We start from the raw sequence: 20,772 nt of genomic DNA on the forward strand, positions 1-20,772 counted from the left end.
AAAAAGGCAGAGTAATTGTTCAAGTCGACTTCCTTACCAGGTACTTATTTATTTTATGTTTGTTATTTTGAATAACTGCTAAAATGAAATACAAAATACTTAGCTCATAATAATTTAAACAAGTAATGCTGGTCTCTACCCACCCCCCTGGGTGTGAATCAGCTTATATAATCACCGGCTAAGTTTAATATTGAAAAATGTTATTTTTATTAATAAAATAAATTTTTGAATATACTTACCCGGTGATTATATATTAAAGGACCCTCCCTTCCTCCCCAATAGAGACCCAGTGGACCGAGGAGAAAATTGGTTCTGTGTTTACATTGAGTACTGAGTACCTGCTCGACAGATGGCGCTGTTGATGTACACCCCCTACCTGCATAGCGATCGCTGGCGTATTTTGAACGTAGAGTTTTCTGTCGAGCAACAGAGTTGCAGCTTATATAATCACCGGGTAAGTATATTCAAAAATTTATTTTATTAATAAAAATAACATTTTTTCCCTTACTTGTCCAAAACTGCATTACCCTACTATACTGAGATACAAAAGCAAAACGTAAATCTTTGAAAACTAAAACTGGAAAAAATGAAATTTGAGTAACAATCAGTGATCAACAATTATATTTCACAATCCATATCACAACACAACTTTACACATTTATCATATTTGCTGATAGTAGTGTTACTGAAATGGACCAAACATTCCTTATATGCATGTATGATTTTTCGATGGGAAAGGACAGAGGTATTGACTACCCCTAGGACTACGCATACCCCAGGTTCAAAACCCTTGAATTAGGATTTTTCAATATTAAACTTAGCCGGTGATCATATAAGCTGTCAGCTCTGCTGCCCGACAGAAAAACCTAAGGACAAAATACGCCAGCGATCGCTATACAGGTGGGGGTGTACATCAACAGCGCCATCTGTCGAGCAGGTACTCAAGTACTCCATGTCAACACAGAACCAATTTTCTCTCTGTCGTGCCACTGGCAAGACCTACTAAATACGCTGTTGCTTACTGGATTGATTTTCACATTATTTGGTGAAGTACTCATTTCTAGTTTTTAGCTTTCGCTTTGCAGAGGTTATCTTCAATACTTCCTTGCATTCTTTGATTGAATTTTGGATTATTTGTTGACGACTTGGATAGATTTTGAATTTCCCCTTTGACTAATTCAAGATGGCTGACCCTTCTCAAGTCCCTAAATACAGGAAGTGTAGTGCTAGGGACTGTTTTAGGCGTCTTCCGAAGGCCTCTATCGATCCTCACACCATTTGTTCCAATTGTCGGGGTAAATCCTGTCAATGGGAAGATCGGTGTGAGGAATGCGTTGGGCTTTCGGAATTCGATTTTGTCGAATTCCTTAAATATTCACGTAGGCTAGAGAGAGATAGAGTCAGGAGGAGTTCATCTCGCTCAGTTGATTTTTCCTCTCCCCATGCCCCACAACCTATTCCTTCCCCTGTAGTGGTTACTCCTGATCCCCCTTCTAGCACTCAACAACCTTCGATGGCAGATATGATGCGTGCCATCCAGGCTCTGGGTGAGAGAGTCGAGTCATTGGCGAGTGACCGCAACCAACTCATGGCAGACGTCAGGGAGTTGAAGGGTAAGAGTGCAGTGGGAAGTGAAGTGAGTGGTAGTGCCGTGAAAAGTGTTAGTGTTGCGCTTGAGGGTGCGTCTGTTCGTGCCTGTCGTCCGCCCAGTCCGGGACCTCTTGCAAGCTCCCAAGCCCAGGGGAGAAGCAATGTCGTACGACCAAAGGGTTCGACAGGCTTTAATCAGCGGACAGACGTTCCCTCCGTGGTTTCGGACGTATCTTGCCAAGATCGCCCCACCCACAAGAAGACGAGAGAGCCCGTTCATTCCTCGTCTGCGGAAGAGGTTTCACGCCAGAAACGATGGACCAAGGTCTCACGGCCTCTCAAACGCAAGGTCCCTTCCGCGCAAGTCCAACGGCCCAGGTGTAGCCACTGGGTCAGTTCGGACTCACTGCAGTCTTCCGATGACTGCACACCTCCTAAGAGAGGCAAAGTGGTACCGCAACAGGCAGTAACACCGTCTGTTGCCGCACCTGCTGCTGTAGACCCTAAGTGGTCTTTGCTACAGTCTATGCAGACACAGTTAGCATCTTTTATGCAGGAGTATCGTGCGGAGAAGGTTGACGCTGCACCCGTTAGCCTACAACCAACCACGGTTGTGCGTACAGTAGACGCTGAGGCTACCTGCTCCCGCACTCCGGCTGTGAGAGTTCCACCACCCATGCGCAGTGTACCCTGCCAGCCGCACGTTGACGTTCACAGACGCACGCTACCCTCCGTTGACGTTCGCGAGTTGCCACAACAACAGGAGGGTGGAGTTAAGTTGCTTTGTTTTGACGCTGTGCGTCAACCTCCGCAACCCACTGTAGTTACCGCTACTCGCCCGCAGCAGACTAGTCAGTCAGGAGTAGAAGCTTTGCTTCCCCACACAGCTATGGTTGTTGCCAGCTCACAGACTGACTAACAGTTCCATGACGTTGCGTCCAGTGCAGTCACGCATGCACCCGTGCTGCCGGACTCAGCCGATCAGCTGATTCCTACTCCTTTGCCGCTTCCTCTTCAACATTCAGACGATGGACTCTCTGATGATGACGACGCTGCACACCTTGACGACCCGCACACGGACATCGACGAACCCAAGACCACGCCTCCCTCCTTGGACTTTAGGAAAGTGTTTGCACTGTTCAAGGATTTATATCCTGATCAGTTTGTGTCTGCAGCACCACACTCCCCTCCCTCTGAGTTCGCTTTAGGCACGCAGTCATCCGCACCTGCCTTTACGAAGCTCGTCCTCGCCCGCTCATCCAAGAAAGCTTTAAGAGTGCTGGGAGATTGGTTGCAGTCCAAGAAGCAACTTGGGAAGACAGCTTCCATGTTTCCCCCTGCCAAGCTTGCTTCCAGATCTAGCGTCTGGTATGCCACGGGAGAAGTTCTCGGCTTGGGAGTTCCTGCCTCTGCCCAGGGCGACTTCTCAAGTCTTGTAGACTCTCCCCGCAGGCTGGCCATGAGACGCTCCAAGATTTGTTGGACTCCTTCGGATTTAGACCATCTGATGAAAGGAGTTTTCAGAGCGTTCGAAGGTTTTAACTTTTTGGACTGGTGTTTGGGAGCGTTGAGCAGGAAGACCTCCCCTTCTGACAAGGAAACTTCCATGCTCATAATGTCCTGCATGGACAAAGCCATACGGGATGGTTCAAGTGAGCTTGCGGCTTCTTTCGTTTCCGGGGTCCTCAAGAAACGGGAACACCTTTGCTCCTTCTTGTCAGCTGGAGTAACCCCATGTCAAAGGTCGGAGCTTATGTTTGCTCCTCTCTCGAAGTGCCTCTTCCCTGAGGAGTTGATCAAGGAGATTGCTGCCTCCTTGATTCAAAAAGATACACATGACCTGGTTGCGTCATCCGCACGCAAAGCCACCCCTTTGCCATCCGTGTCTAGACCCAGGATGGATACTCCAGCGTCAAGGTTCATTCCGCCCTTTCGTGGCAGAGCCTCCAGCAGAGGAGGTGCTCGTGCCGAAAGTAAACGTGGGAGCAAGAAGAAAGGTTCCAAGTCCTTTAGAGGCAGAGTGACTGCCACCTTCTTCAGACAGCAGTGGGAGCCAGGCTCAAGAACTACTGGCAGGCCTGGGAGAACAGGGGCGCAGACGCACAATCTGTGAAGTTACTCAGAGAGGGGTACAAGATTCCATTCTTGCGCAAGCCCCCTCTAGCAACAACTCCCATCGATCTCTCTCCCAGGTACAGAGAGGAGGACAAGAGACTAGCTTTGCAGCAAGAGGTGTCTCTCTTACTTCAAAAGGGAGCGGTAGTCAAAGTCCGGGACCATCAATCCCCGGGCTTCTACAACCGTCTCTTCTTAGTCGTGAAGAAGACAGGAGGGTGGAGACCGGTGCTAGACGTCAGTGCTCTGAATGTCTTTGTCACAAAGCAGACGTTCACCATGGAGACGACAAAGTCGGTTCTAGCATCGGTCAGGAAGGAAGACTGTATGGTCTCTTTAGACCTCAAGGACGCTTACTTTCACGTCCCCATCCACCCAGATTCCCAACCTTTTCTAAGGTTCGTTTACGGGAAGGTTGTATACCAATTTCAAGCCCTGTGCTTTGGCCTAAGCACGGCGCCTCTTGTTTTTACGAAACTGATGAGGAATATTGCCAAATTCCTGCATTTAGCAGACATCAGAGCCTCCCTCTATTTGGACGACTGGCTTCTAAGAGCTTCGTCAAGTCGTCGCTGTCTGGAGAATCTAAAATGGACTCTGGATCTGGCCAAGGAATTGGGTCTCCTGGTCAATATGGAAAAGTCCCAACTCGTCCCATCCCAAACTATAGTGTACCTAGGAATGGAGATTCAGAGTCAAGCTTTTCGGGCTTTTCCGTCGGCCCCCAGAATCAGTCAAGCCCAAGAATGCATCCAGAACATGCTAAAGAAGAACCGATGTTCAGTCAGATAGTGGATGAGTCTGATAGGGACGCTTTCATCACTGGACCAGTTCATTGCGGTAGGGAGACTGCACCTCCGACCCCTTCAATTTCATCTAGCTGTTCACTGGAGAAAGGACAAGACGCTAGAAGCGGTCTCGATCCCTATTTCCGAGAAGATGAAGTCTTCACTGACTTGGTGGAAGGACAACATTCACCTCAGAGAGGGTCTGCCACTGGCTGTTCAGACCCCCAACCACGTTCTCTTCTCGGACGCATCGGACACGGGCTGGGGTGCGACATTAGACGGTCGGGAATGCTCGGGCACGTGGAACGCGGATCAAAGAACGTTACATATCAACTGCAAGGAGCTACTGGCAGTTCATCTGGCCTTGAGAAGCTTCAAGTCCCTCCTTCTAGGCAAGGTGGTGGAGGTGAACTCCGACAACACCACAGCCTTGGCGTACATCTCCAAGCAAGGAGGGACTCATTCGATGACGTTATACGAGATCGCAAGGGACCTCCTCACCTGGTCAAGAGATCTAAACCTGTCTCTAGTAACGAGGTTCATTCAAGGCAACATGAATGTCATGGCAGACCGCCTCAGCCGGAATGGTCAAATCATCCCAACAGAATGGACCCTTCACATGAATGTATGCAAGAGACTATGGGCCTTGTGGGGCCAACCTACCATAGATCTATTTGCAACCTCGATGACCAAGAGGCTCCCAATTTATTGCTCGCCGATCCCGGACCCAGCAGCAGTTCATATAGATGCCTTTCTTCTGGATTGGTCCCATCTAGACCTTTATGCATTCCCCCCGTTCAAGATTGTCAACAGAGTACTGCAGAAGTTCGCTTCTCACGAAGGGACAAGGTTGACGTTGGTTGCTCCCCTCTGGCCCGCGAGAGAATGGTTCACCGAGGTACTGCAATGGCTAGTGGACGTTCCCAGAACACTTCCTCTAAGAGTGGACCTTCTGCGTCAGCCACACGTAAAGAAGGTACACCCAAGCCTTCACGCTCTTCGTCTGACTGCCTTCAGACTATCGAAAGACTCTCGAGAGCTAGAGGCTTTTCGAAGGAGGCAGCCAGAGCGATTGCTAGAGCAAGGAGGACATCCACTCTTAAAGTCTACCAGTCGAAGTGGGAAGTCTTCCGAAGCTGGTGCAAGTCGGTATCAGTAGACTCAACCAGTACCTCTGTAACTCAGATAGCTGACTTCCTTTTATACCTAAGGAAGGAAAGATCTCTTTCAGCTCCCACGATCAAGGGTTACAGAAGCATGTTGGCAGCAGTCTTCCGTCACAGAGGCTTAGATCTTTCCAACAACAAAGATCTACAGGACCTCCTTAAGTCTTTTGAGACCTCGAAGGAGCGTCGTTTGGCCACACCAGGTTGGAATTTAGACGTGGTACTAAGATTCCTTATTTCAGAACGGTTCGAGCCACTACAATCAGCCTCCTTTAAAGATCTCACTTTGAAGACTCTTTTCCTCGTCTGCTTAGCTACAGCTAAAAGAGTCAGTGAGATACACGCCTTCAGCAGGAACATGGATTTTCATCTGAAACGGCTACATGTTCTTTGCAGCTTGGTTTTCTAGCCAAAAACGAACTACCTTCTCGTCCTTGGCCGAAATCGTTCGATATTCCAAGCCTTTCTAATTTGGTTGGAAATGAACTAGAAAGAGTCTTGTGCCCTGTTAGAGCTCTTAAGTTCTATTTAAAACGAACTAAACCTTTACGAGGACAGTCAGAAGCTTTATGGTGTGCTATTAAGAAACCTTCTTTACCCATGTCGAAGAATGCAGTTTCCTATTATATTAGACTGTTGATACGAGAAGCTCATTCCCATCTGAATGAGGAAGACCATGCTTTGCTGAAGGTAAGGACACATGAAGTTAGAGCTGTCGCAACTTCAGTGGCCTTCAAACAAAACAGATCTCTGCAGAGTATAATGGACGCAACCTATTGGAGAAGCAAGTCAGTGTTCGCGTCTTTTTATCTTAAAGATGTCCAGTCTCTTTACGAGAACTGCTACACCCTGGGACCATTCGTAGCAGCGAGTGCAGTAGTGGGTGAGGGCTCAACCACTACATTCCCCTAATTCCATAACCTTTTTAATCTTTCTCTTGAAATGTTTTTTATTGTTGTTTTTGGGTTGTCCGGAAGGCTAAGAAGCCTTTCGCATCCTGGTTGATTTGGCGGGTGGTCAAATTCTTTTCTTGAGAAGCGCCTAGATTAGAGGTTTTGATGAGGTCCTTTATTATGGGTTGCAACCCTTCATACTCCAGCTCCTAGGAGTCGCTCAGCATCCTATGAGGATCGCGAGGCTCAGTAAGGAAGACGTACTTAAAAAGGCAGAGTAATTGTTCAAGTCGACTTCCTTACCAGGTACTTATTTATTTTATGTTTGTTATTTTAAATAACTGCTAAAATGAAATACAAAATACTTAGCTCTTAATAATGTCAACATGTAATGCTGGTCTCTACCCACCCCCCTGGGTGTGAATCAGCTTATATGATCACCGGCTAAGTTAAATATTGAAAAATGTTATTTTTATTAATAAAATAAATTTTTGAATATACTTACCCGGTGATCATATATTAAAGGACCCTCCCTTCCTCCCCAATAGAGACCCAGTGGGCCGAGGAGAAAATTGGTTCTGTGTTGACATGGAGTAATTGAGTACCTGCTCGACAGATGGCGCTGTTGATGTACACCCCCACCTGTATAGCGATCGCTGGCGTATTTTGTCCTTAGGTTTTTCTGTCGGGCAGCAGAGCTGACAGCTTATATGATCACCGGGTAAGTATATTCAAAAATTTATTTTATTAACAAAAATAACATATTTTACTTTATTTTTTTAATTGGAACCCAACTTTCTACAAATTCTGAGTGATTTTATATCATTAATTATAGTAAATAAGAAAATTCAACAGTTATCCTTGATAAGCATCATTTTGCCTTGGAAATAAATTCCCCTTGCAATTCTCTGTTGTATTGAGGCTTGCTGTTGGATAGTGATTGTACCACTCACACCAACAGCTGCAAGAGATGTCTAGATAGCCATCCAATTTGGAGGGACTTTATTGGGAAACTGAAGTCTCAGAGTGCATCATGTAATTCATCTTGTGTCTGTGGTGAACTGTTTTTGATATAGGATTAAATTAGAGGAAATTTGAGAAACTGAAGTCTCAGAGTGCATCATGTAATTCATCCTGTGTCTGCGGTGAACTGTTTTTTCAATATTTAACTTAGCCGGTGATTATAATAGCTGCAACTCTGTTGCTCGACAGAAAAACTCTACGTAAAAATTCGCCAGCGATCGCTACACAGGTAGGGGGTGTACTCAACAGCGCCATCTGTCGTTCAGATACCCATTACTCATTGTAAACAAAGAACTCAATTTTCTCTCTGTCGGGCTACCGGCAAGACCTACTAATTCGCTGTTGCTAACTGGATTTGTTTTCACAACTATTTGGTGAAGTACACTATTCTAGTTTTGAGCTTTCGCTATGCAGGTGTTTTATCTTCATCTTAAAACTTGAACTCGTTTTGGATTGATTTAATTAGGGTGACAAAGAGAGTATGGACTTTCTTTCACTTTTAAATGGCCGACCCTTCCCTTAGACGGAAGTGTGTTTAGGCTTTTAGTAATATCTTATCACGTTATAGATTTTCCTATATATATTTTATATCTCTCCGCCCTTATTAGGCCTCTTCGATTAACTTTCCATTTTTTATAAACATATAAAAATAAATTTTAATGCTTTGTTTATATAGAGCTTTCCTGAGAGTAGGCGGTCCTAACTTGGAAACCGAAGTTAATCAACGTTGAGCCCTTTATATCGTCTTTAGCTTTTAAAGAGCTAAGGATTTAAAACTTTTTAAATGTAATTTTTTATGAAAGAATTTCTTGGATAGTCTTCGTACTGTTTTCAAAGATGAACTAACTTTTAGTTTTTTATGCTACGCAGTTGTTGACGTTCAGGACGTTCAACATGCGCTCTATCGTTACGATAGAGAGAGAGTGTATCACGGTTTCACGTTGCAGTAAGAGTAAATCGATTCTGACGTTTTGTTCATTCTTTCTTAGCTTAAATGTTTTAAATTCTAAATTAAAGGAACTTTTTATTTGAAAAACCTTTCAGTTTTTTCCTTTAGTCAAATAACATGTTTTTTTTGACGATATATAATTGGGCTCTTCTCTTAGGTGCGAAATCAAGAGAGAAAGAGGGAGAGAGATAGAGACGGAGGGAGAGAGAGGAGAGAAAACGTTCCGGTCAAGCGGGTAACGTTGTTCTCGTGTTACTCACGTCCCTAGTCGCTGTACGGGGAGGAAGGATAAAACGTTTTTAGGTTTTTATTCTCGTCCCCAGGCTATGTGCGGTGAGAGATTGAAAACGTAGTTTATATGAACTAGTGTTTAGTCTCTTTCCCAGCCACTGATTTTTCTTTTTATCTTAAAATATGTTCTCTGTTTTTTGCTGGTATTAATGAGCTTGCATTATACGACTGATTTTGCAATTACTACCTTTTAATGAAGGGTAGAATTGCGTGTTTCAGGTAGAAATAAGTGCAAAACAGAAAATCGAAGTGATAAAGTGATATGCACAGTGTTACAGTGTTGCGTCCGAGGCGCAAAGTGTTACAGTGTTGCGTCCGAGGGATCGTCTGTTCGTGCCTGTCGTTCACCTAGTCCGGGACCTCTTACAAGCTCCCAAGCCCAGGGAAGAAGTAATGTCAAACGACTTATGGGTTCGAGAGGCCTTGACCAACGAACAGACGTTTTCCCTCTATGGTATCGGGTGTATCTTACCAAGATCTCCCCTACCATAAGACGAGAGAGACGTTGTTTCTCCTCGCCATCCGTAGGCTTTTTGCATAAGAAACCTGTCACAAGGTTTCGGAGCCCTTAAGCGAAAGTCAGTCCTTTCAGGACAGGTCCAGCGTCCTGGTTACAGCCATTAGGACAGCTCTGACCCTATGCAGTCATCGGATAACTGCTCGCCGCCTAACAAAAGCGTAACACAGACTCCGAGAGTCTTTTTTTGTAGGCAAAGTGTTGCGGTCACAGACGTTACCCTCGTCTATTACCACAACCATTTCCGTTGATCCTTAAGGGGTTGTATGGCAAAACATGCAGTATATGCTTGCCTCCCTTATGGAAGACTATTCTGCCGATTAGTCCGTTGAGTCTAGCCGTTTATCTCATCGATATCCTGGCTTTCAGCCAACCTAACGTTCCTTTGTGCTTACTGTTGACGTTGGCGTAGCTTAGTCACGTCAGTCAGGTTGTTTAGAACCACACTCGATGCGGTCTCGTGTGGTCTTTCAGCCGCATTTGGACGTTAGGCCACTGGCTGATGCTCCTGTTGACGTTCAAGACGTTCACTAACAATCGGAGTTGACTTGTTTTGACGCTGTGCGTCAACCTCCGCATTCTAGAGTTGTTTTGACTGCTCAGTCTAGGCAGTCAAAGCAGTCTCGAGTGGACGCTGTGCGTCCTCACGCACCTGTTGTGGTTGACAGTTCAGTTGTTGAGAGTTCACAGACTGTCAAGCAGTTACATGACGTTGCGTTCTGGTCCGCTACTAATGCACCAGTAAGAGACTCAGCTTTTATCGGACAAGGTTCCTGTAGATGAGAAAGTGCTGTTCTCCCTCCTACTGATATTCCCTTGAGGACTCTGTCAGATGGAGAGGAGCCTAAAGCTGCTTAGCCTCCTATGGACTTTAATTAAATCATGATGATTTTTTTAAGGATCTTCGTCCGGATCTTGTTGTAACTGCTGCTCCTCGTTCGCCCAAACGTCAGAGCTTACACTAGGCCTAGCTACTTCGAAGCCGTTGTTTTTAAGCTAGTGCTCTCTCGCTCTCCTAGAGAGCGTTACGTTGGCTAGGCGACTGGTTTTTCACCAGGAGGAGTTTGGGGGATACAGCCTTTGCTTTCCCTTCTTTTAAACTGGTTTATAGAGCGAGAGTCTGATATGACACGAGAGAAGTTCTCGGCTTGGGAGTTCATGCCTCTGCCCAGATAGACTTCTCAATTCTGGTAGACTCTCCCTGGCGCCTAGCCAGGAGACGCTCCAAGTTGTTTACAGGTCAACTTCACAGCTGTTGTCGAGCCTTTGAAGTTTTGCTGTACTATTATGTCACGCATAACAGGCTTTCAGGGATGGTAAACGGTTCCGCCTCAGTCGCTAACCCCGTCTGTTGCCACACCTGCTCCCGTAGACCCTAAATGGGCTTTGCTGCAAGACATGCAGTCCAAGCTTGCGTCCTTGATAGAGGACTTAAATGCGGAGAAGAACCTTCTGGCCAACAACCTTCCAACCGGTCGGTTGTGCGCCCTGTTGACGCTGAGGTAACCTACTCGCGTCTGCCAGTTGAGGTGGTTACTCCACCGATGCGACCCAGTGTGGGTTACCAGCCGCACGTTGACATTAAGCGACGCTCGGAGGTGGTTTTTGACGTTCAGGACGTTCAACAACCAGCAGAGGTGACTTGTTTTGACGCAGTGCGTCAACCTCAGCAACCCGGTAGGGTGTTGACTGCACAACCCAGACGGTCTAGACAGTCTCGGGTTGACGCTGTGCTTCCTCGCGCACTCATGGTTGTTGACAGTTCACAGACTGTGCAGCAGTTCCATGATATTGCGTCCGGCTCCGTCACGCATCCACCAGTGCGACCGGATTCAGCGAGCCAGACGTTGCCCACTCCGTTGCCGTTTCCTCATCAGTTTCGGATGAGGAACCCTCTGATGAGGACGTTGCTCACTCCGTTGCCGTTTCCTCATCAGTTTCGGATGAGGAACCCTCTGATGAGGACGTTGCTGAACAACAAGACGATCAGCCCCCAGCCCTGCTATCCATCCAGAAGATGCTGAAGAAGGAACGCTGCTCAGTCAGGCTGTGGATGAGTCTGGTAGGGACACTGTCATCCGTGGATCAATTTGTGTCACTAGGAAGACTACACCTCCGTCCTCTTCAATACCATCTAGCTTTTCACTGGAAAAAGGACAAGACGCACCTCCGTCCTCTTCAATACCATCTAGCTTTTCACTGGAAAAAGGACAAGACGCACCTCCGTCCTCTTCAATACCATCTAGCTTTTCACTGGAAAAAGGACAAGACGCTAGAAGCGGTCTCGATCCCGGTTTCCGAAAAGATAAAGTCTTGTCTGACTTGGTGAAAGGACTATATCAACCTTAGAGAGGGTCTTCCCCTGGCTGTTCAGACTCCCAACCACGTTCTCTTCTCGGACGCATCGGACGTAGGCTGGGGTGCGACATTAGACGGTCGGGAATGCTCGGGGATATGGAACTCGAGTCAAAGGACAATGCATTTCAACTGCAAGGAGCTACTGGCAGTACGTCTGGCCTGAAAAAGCTTCAGGTCTCTCCTTCAAGGCAAAGTGGTGGAGGTGAACTCGGACAACACCACGGCTTTGGCGTACATCTCCAAGCAAGGAGGGACCTACTCTCTGACGTTGTACGAGATCGCAAGGGACCTCCTCACCTGGTCAAAAGGTCTAAACATATCACTAGTAACGAGGTTCATCCAAGGCAACTTGAATGTCATGGCAGATTGTCTTAGTCGGAAGGGACAAATAATTCCAACAGAATGGACCCTCCACAAGGATGTATGCAAGAGACTTTGGGCCACCTGGGGCCAGCCAACCATAGATCTCTTCGCAACCTCGATGACCAAGAGGCTCCCAATATTTTGCTCTCCAATCCCGGACCCAGCAGCAGTTCATATAGATGCCTTTCTCCTAGATTGGTCACATCTAGATCTATATGCATTCCCTCCGTTCAAGATTGTCAACAAGGTACTGCAGAAGTTCGCCTCTCACGAAGGGACAAGGTTGACGCTAGTTGCTCCCCTCTGGCCCGCGAGAGAATGGTTCACCGAGGTACTTCGATGGCTAGTAGACGTTCCCAGAACACTTCCCCTAAGGGTGGACCTTCTACGTCAGCCACACGTAAAGAAGGTACACCAAGGCCTCCACGCTCTTCGTCTGACTGCCTTCAGACTATCGAAAGACTCTCGAGAGCTAGAGGCTTTTCGAAGGAGGCAGCCAGAGCGATTGCTAGAGCAAGGAGAACATCCACCCTTAGAGTCTACCAATCGAAGTGGGAAATCTTCCGAAACTGGTGCAAGTCAGTATCCGTATCCTCGACCATTACCTCTGTAACTCAAATAGCTGACTTCCTCTTATATCTGAGGAAAGAACGATCTCTTTCAGCTCCCACTATCAAGGGTTACAGAAGCATGTTGGCATCAGTCTTCCGTCACAGAGGCTTAGATCTTTCCAACAATAAAGATCTACAGGACCTCCTTAAGTCTTTTGAGACCACGAAGGAGCGTCGTTTGGTTACACCTGGTTGGAATTTAGACGTGGTACTAAGATTCCTTATGTCAGACAGGTTCGAGCCGCTACAATCAGCCTCCCTGAAAGATCTCACCTTAAAGACTCTTTTCCTGGTATGCTTAGCCACAGCTAAAAGAGTCAGTGAGATTCATGCCTTCAGCAAGAACATCGGATTCTCATCTGAAACGGCTACATGTTCTCTACAACTTGGTTTTCTAGCCAAAAACGAGCTGCCTTCTCGACCTTGGCCAAAATCGTTCGATATTCCAAGCTTATCGTATGGTTGGAAAGGAACTAGAAAGAGTCTTATGCCCTGTAAGAGCTCTTAAGTTCTATTTAAAACGAACTAAACCTTTACGAGGCCCGTCTGAAGCTTTATGGTGTTCAGTTAAGAAACCATCTTTGCCTATGTCAAAGAATGCTTTATCCTATTTTATCAGACTGTTAATACGAGAAGCTCATTCCCATCTGAATGAGGAAGACCAAGCTTTGCTGAAGGTAAGGACACACGAAGTTAGAGCTGTCGCAACTTCCGTGGCCTTTAAACAAAATAGATCTCTGCGAAGTATAATCGACGCAACCTATTGGAAAAGCAAGTCAGTGTTCGCGTCTTTTTATCTTAAGGATGTCCAGTCTCTTTACGAGAACTGCTACACTCTGGGACCATTCGTAGCAACGAGTGCAGTAGTGGGTGAGGGCTCAACCACTACAATTCCCTAATTCCATAACCTTTTTAATCTTTCTCTTGAAATGTTTTTATTGTTGTTTTTGGGTTGTCCGGAAGGCTAAGAAGCCTTTCGCATCCTAGTTGATTTGGCGGGTGGTCAAAGTCATTTCTTGAGAAGCGCCTAGATTAGAGGTTTTGATGAGGTCCTGTTGTATGGGTTGCAACCCTTGATACTTCAGCTCCTAGGGGTCGCTCAGCATCCTAAGAGGATCGCGAGGCTCCGTAAGGAAGACGTACTTAAAAAGGCAGAGTAATTGTTCAAGTCGACTTCCTTACCAGGTACCCATTTATTTTGTTTAGTTATTTTGATAACTTCTAAAATGAAATAAAAATTCTTAGCTCATATGATGTAAACATATTTTGCTGGTCTCTACCCACCCCCCTGGGTGTGAATCAGCTATTATAATCACCGGCTAAGTTAAATATTGAAAAATGTTATTTTGATAATAAAATAAATTTTTGAATATACTTACCCGGTGATTATAAATTAAAGGACCCTCCCTTCCTCCCCAATAGAGACACAGTGGACCGAGGAGAAAATTGAGTTCTTTGTTTACAATGAGTAATGGGTATCTGAACGACAGATGGCGCTGTTGAGTACACCCCCTACCTGTGTAGCGATCGCTGGCGAATTTTTACGTAGAGTTTTTCTGTCGAGCAACAGAGTTGCAGCTATTATAATCACCGGGTAAGTATATTCAAAAATTTATTTTATTATCAAAATAACATTTTGATATAGGATGAAATTAGAGGAAACAAAATTGTAACTTATACAGTACTGTTGTATAACACAACTGAAATTTTATTCTTAAAAATACACCATTATCAAGACTTTCATGTTTAAATTTCCATAAGTGCCCAATCTGTTGAACTGCTGTACTGTATGTCCATTTAAAGAAATATATAGGTATAAATCTGTACTTGGGCGTGTTATCTTATTTAATTGTGGATCAACACTAAAATTACGTTTTTGCTGTACAAAATATTTTGTGACTTTTCTAATATCCAAAGGTTATTTATTCCGGCACTATATACAAACCCATATGTTCTTTTCAGTGGAGATGTTTTGATGATAGCTGAAACTAGTATTTAAGCTTTTTGCTAGATGTAATTACTGTACCCTCTGCTAGTTAGTAGGGGGGGGGGACCAGGGGTAGATCAGCACTAGTAAATGACCGTCACCTTTTTATTTTGGTTTGGCAGAGTACAGACGTTGTCTTACTCTCCCGTTTAAAACCTCTTGAACCAATATTATTAAAGAACAACTGGCCTAAAAGGTAAAAACTTTCTATTCCGTTTCCTTTTTCAGGTGTGTCTACCCGTGGGGATCAAAAACCATTGGAATCACCTGTGCTCTGAGACCTTACCTTGTGAGGAGTGTAAGGAGTGACCATCCTGCCAGTGGATGTTGTTCAGTAGGAGAAAGAAGGCTAAAAGGGATTCTTCATTTTTAGGGTCTTCCTCAAAGTCTAAGAAGTCCAGGCCTGCTTCTTCTCCCGGAACTCTTCCTTCGGACTCTTCCCTTCTGTCTTCCTTCGGAGAGTGGTCGGGTAAGAGTGATGGTTGACTGACTTGTGGACATGCTCAAGGGCAGAGAGTCTGTCGTTTTCTCTAGTAAGACAGCCTTGCCTCCTCCTCTGGGTGGTTCCCCTAATACTTCTCTTATTTTATAGAGGACTGGTTTTAATGCTTTTTGGAGGAGAAAAATTGCCAATAGGGTATTGCCCTGGTGTAGTCTTCTCCTCAGAAGCCAATTCTCGTTCCCGTCAGTGCCTCCACAGGCCTTCTCCTGCCTCAGTGTCCATCTCATACCTTGGCTTATGCTTGCAGCTCTTCAGTGCCTTCCCGCTAGACTGTTTCTTAGCCTGGGTGTGATCCCGCATCCTCGGAGGGGAATCCTAGATCGTTCTCTAGTTGGCAGTCTCTGACGATATCTTTGAGACCTTCAAGAGCCTCTCCTACAAGACTCTCGCTGACTGCACTTTGCCTGCTCATCCATCTTCCTCTAAAACTTTGCATTTGAGACCTAAGGTCTTAAGACCCCTCCTTTTAGCTCTTCTTCTTGCACTGTGCGCAAGGGGCGCTCTTTCTCTTGTCTTTGGCAAGCTTCAAAGAGGGAGGAATTGCGCTCTTGACGCTCTTGATTCACCTGTGCCTTGTTGTAGATCTCCGTGATCACTTTCTTATCATTTTGCTGATGTCAGCTACTCTATGCTCATGCTGTGTCGTCTCTCTCCAGCGTTTCTTTGATGAGGCATTCTGACAAGCAGCTCAGACACCCTTTTCGAAGCCCTTCCCTTTCATCTAAACATCCCCATTCAGAGGAACCGGAGTCCTCTCCCGCAAGAGGGAAAGAGGGGAAAGGTAAGTTACCCCCTAATCCTGCTTCTCCAGACTTTTCAGATATTACTATGCCTCGACAGCCCTCCTTGATCATTGAGAACCTCATGTTAGGTGGAGCCAGTCTTCTGTAAAAGGTGAATGCTCCCGTCCCATATTTGACCGCCTCTGCAATGCCGACATCACCTTTCCTTTTGCCAGACACCTCGAAGGTAAGGCCCGGTCCTTGGAAACACTGGAGGGACTGGGGTTTCAGTTACGTCACCATGTGGAGATGTCAGACCTCGGACACATAGGTGCTCTTTATCCCCCAAGAGAGATTTCTGTGACAGAAACCTACAGACTGATTCCCATAACATTTTTGGAGGATTGTCCACAGCCAACATGTAGGCAATATGCACTTCCTCTTCTCACTATAAAACCACAGGTTTCAAGGACAAAGTTAAAGTTCTTATCTTCTTCTCCTGATACCACCAAGAGGAAAAGGGAGGACCTCAAGGCAAAATGGAAATCCACTCCACCCAACGATCCCAGACTCGAGAAGCAGCTTCAGGTTTTGAGGGTCGAGTACCCAAGTAGTAAGCCCATGTCTTCACAGGCTGTTTTTCAGACGGTGATATCTCCCCAGCAGGCCCTAAGACTCCTCTGTCTAAGGAAGAAGGGTCAAGAGTCAACCTTTCTAGTGGTGCTCCGCACTATCCATTCGGTCACTGGGGTGGGAGAAGCTCTGCCTTCATCCCAGAAGGGAAGAATATTTGTTTTTGACCTGTTGTGCAGCACTCCTGGTTTCAAAACTAGACTAGAACTAATGTGGACAACACATGCAAAGGACATATTCAAGAAGATAGGGGACCACCTTTCTAGGAAAGGGATTCCTTAAGATTCTCAAACTCCTCCTGCCTGATTCCTATCTCCAAGCCCAAGCAAAGGAAAAACTACTGAGTGTTAGATGCTAACCTTTTTCCCCTTCCTCTAGATCCAGGTGTGGCAAAGCTAACCCTGGGGTGCTCATCAGACATGCTCGTCTCCATTCACCTCTCTTTCTGTCAGGTGGAAGCTTCTAACATAGAAATAGCTACCTGGCCAGTACAGAATACAGTATCTATTGACCTGAAAGAAGAGGAAGTCTCTAAAGATTCTCATCTTGTCAGGGGGCCAAGGCTGTTGAATATCTCATGTTTCAGTGGACATCCATGGGCAAATTGGGTTCTAAATTGGTGGGATGTTATTACCACATTTCTTCTATAATAGGATAGGGAAGCAGGACCACATAAACCTGAGGAACACATCGTTTGGGCACCCATTTCTCTTTCCGCGGGACTACATCGCTGCGACAACGTAGAACTGGCTGAAGGAAACGCAAGACTGTGATGCAGAGGGCTGTTTCATTCTCACAGCCCCAACCCCCTACCTCAGGTACAGCTAGACCATCAGCTTGCGCCCCTACAGGACACAATCCATTCTGAAGAAGCCTGTACTGTACAATCTTTTCAGCCCAGACAGAGTCAAGGTCGACCCAGGGGGAGAGGTAAAGGGAGATGAAAGAGTCAACATTATGACTGGCAATTTTCCCACCCTAGAACCAGGGGGGGCCGGATGCCTTCAGAGGAATTGGAGGAAGCGACGTTCATATCTGGCAGGGACTGGACTGTTCAAGTCCTTTGGTCCGGGAACCACCTCTCATTCATCAAATCTCCTCCTCCTCTAATTCTTCCACTGACCTGACCGTATCTCTATCATACAAGGAAGGCTCAGACAGACATTAAGCCCTCCTAAAGAAGATCCAGAAGATGGTTGAAAAGGTCAACAACTTTTCCCTCCTCTTCTGCATTTAACTACCGGTATTTCTTGTTGAAAAGGCATCTCAAGACTGGAGACCTGTCTGACTTCTCAGCCCTGTACTTTTTCATCAGGCAGACCAAGTTCAAGATGGAGACGCTGGCTATAGTTGTCCAAGCTGTCAGACCAGGAGACTTTATGTTCACTCTGAATCTGAAAGATGTCTACTTTCAGATCCCGATACATCCAGTGTCCAGAAACTTCTTGTGTTTGGTAATACACGGTTAAATGTACAAATTCCAGGTCTTCTGCTTCAGTCTGTCGACAGCACTGCAGGTGTTCTAACTGGTATATATTGGGCCCACACAAATGGGATTTATCTGATACAGTACTGTACATGGATGACTGGCTTCAAATGGTCTTCCTTCTCCAGGAACTCAAGCCCCCTTTTAGGATGTTGCTTAAATCCTCATGTCTCTCATGAACCATTGACCACACATCAAATAGAATCTGACCCTAAGACTACTCTATAGCCTCAGCCTTGGGTTTACAAATAGGCGTACCTCATATAACATTTCATATACCATGAGTCATTCTCAAATGGAGGAAGGCCTTCCTCTCCGTAGATTTGGAGTTTGTGTCCAAGGTCCAGAATTTAGCACTGCACAGCTCCAAATAAAAGTCCTTCTCCATCTTTTCTTCACAAGCTGGGCTCAAGATGACTCACTCCTCTGTCTTGTGGAGACAAGACAACACTACCTAAAGAACTCATGTCCCCTTCCTGGGGCACCAGAGACTTTCCCATGCTGAAAGGGTAAAGAAGAAGATATTCAAGACCTTTGCTTATTCTGAATTGCTCACCATCAGACGTGCTGTTCCAACAAGAGGACTGAAAGACCATCCTGGTTCAAGCCCACCAAGTTAGATATATGGGATATACCCTAATCTTCAGGAGGAACTCCTCAGTGGCACTAGTCCTGAAGATAGGATTGTGTTATGCCAGACAACCTTTGCTGCCCACTACCTACAGGAGTTTACCCACAGGTCCCTTGATAACCTTATCCTTAGTCCTGCTGTAGCAACTGAACAAGTTGTGTTCCAAATCTAGCTCCATCAGGAGAAAATGACAATCTCATTCATGATAGCAGTTGTAATATAAACCTAGAAGGAGAGGTAAGAATGTCTGGTCTTTCTCTTCTTCTCACTTCCCCTATTTTGGGGTAGAGCACTATATTGTTATGTGCTTGAGTGGACACTAGATGCAGGTAAGCTTCATGACTGAGTAACTTTTATTGACAATCAAGTTTTGTATTTAATAGAATGTATGCAAATCCATTTCTCATAATGACCATACATTCAGAAAACATATTTTTTTATATAGGCTCTTCTGTGACCAAGAAACAGTCTCCTGGTAGTGACCTAGTCTAACACCCGAGTCATCTCCATTCTTAGGTAATTAGGAGGTTGACAGGAGTCATTACTTTTGCTTCTCCACAGGACCAAAGTGCATTGACATTTCATGGGTTAATGAAATAGCCAGTTTGGTTATAGGAACTTCCTCCTAAGGAAACCTGTCATATTAAAGAATTATTGTTTGTATTTCTTTTGGAACAAATCACAAATATTTTGAACTACAGAAATTAATACTTTTCCTTACTATACAAACTTGAGTTCTTTATGTTACACTTCCTGCTTCAACCCCCCTGCAAGTCCTAGGTAAAAGTCAAAGTGAAGGTTACTCTACCTGGTGAGTGGTAGGGGCCTACACTTTTCCCACCAGAAACTATAACTAGCCCATTAAAAGCTTAACGGTCATTCCAGCTATGCTGAAATACTGTACTCCTATAAAACAACAGTGGTTTGCATAATTAGCAAAAATTCAATCTACTTTTGAAATGTGTGATACAGGTATTTTCGATAAATAAATAAACCCATAAAACTTCATTGCAAGATTTTATTGTTTATCAAAAAAGATTTTCTGCTGAATGACCAGTTAATTGTCATTGTAGGAGAAACTTTTAGTTCCAAATCCAATTGGATAAGTCTTAACCTGATTTTAATGCATGTAATTGAGTGTGTACAATCTATATACTTTATTGATTTGTTTCTCTTCTAGGTAATGAATGGCACCTGTTTTCTTGAAATCATTGATATGACTATTTTATCACAAGAATATATCGAAAAGGAACAGTATCCCTAAATATCCCAGATACATATTTAGGAATTAAACAGGGCAAAGGCAGTGAGTAGAATTGTAGCTGTCTAGGTAACTGATAGATTAATGATTAGCTTGTCTTTCAAGATATTTCAGAAGAGCAATACTTCATTCATACAGTTGATAAACCATAGCCATACATAAAATAATTTTGTTTTGAATTGGGCAACTAGATACGTACCAAGGAAAGAGTTCTGCATTTGGGGAGGAGAAGGGAATTCCTTCAAGTTGGCTTAAGAACTTTGTGTTTTGTATCCCATAATGAATTTAAATTGTGAATGTTCCCTCTTTAGTCATTCCTAAAGTGTGTCAGCCCTTATTCTTATACCCCTGAATTGTTTCAGCCCCTAATCTTATACCCCTGAAGTGTTACATCCCTTACTCTTATACCTGTCTTTTTGGTGATGCTTTGTGATTACCCAGAAATTATTTTTCTTTCTCTTCTTGTTGGAGTGTTTTGAATTATATGCACAAATGGACTGTTCTGATTTTTAAATATTTAACTTAGCCGGTGAATATATAATAGCTGAGCCTCCGGCGGCTCGACAGAAAAACACACAAAAACTCGCGAGCGATCGCTATGAAGGTTGCGGGTGTGCCCACTAGCGCCAACTATCGGCCAGATACCGCATATACATGTAAACAGACCCAATTTTTCTCTGTCGGCCTTAACGACAAGACGTATCAATACTCGCTGTATAACCTGGAGTTTTCTCAACATATTTGGTGAAGTACTTCCTTTTGGTTTGAGCTTTCGCAGTGCAGGTGTTTTATCTTCAACTTAAATCTTGAACTCGTTTTTGGGTAGATTTAATTTTTGATGACTTTGGATTGTTTTTTTGGACTTTCTTTGACTTTTAAATGGCCG

General features: G+C 44.9%; 1 protein-coding gene across 2 annotated transcripts in view; it reads left to right on the forward strand.

Moving 5' to 3' along the window:
- LOC137656519 (uncharacterized) overlaps positions 1-20,772 on the forward strand; it is a 95,962-nt gene that overhangs the window by 16,048 nt on the left and 59,142 nt on the right. The window contains exon 2 of one of the 2 annotated variants that reach the window (XM_068390694.1): positions 19,806-19,931. The exons of the other annotated variant lie outside the window; for it this stretch is intronic. The gene's annotated coding sequence lies outside the window, so the exon portion shown is untranslated. The remainder of the gene's footprint in view (positions 1-19,805; positions 19,932-20,772) is intronic. 2 annotated transcript variants of the gene reach the window in all.

Source organism: Palaemon carinicauda, chromosome 1 (assembly GCF_036898095.1).
Source record: "Palaemon carinicauda isolate YSFRI2023 chromosome 1, ASM3689809v2, whole genome shotgun sequence".
NCBI classification, from domain to species: domain Eukaryota; kingdom Metazoa; phylum Arthropoda; class Malacostraca; order Decapoda; family Palaemonidae; genus Palaemon; species Palaemon carinicauda.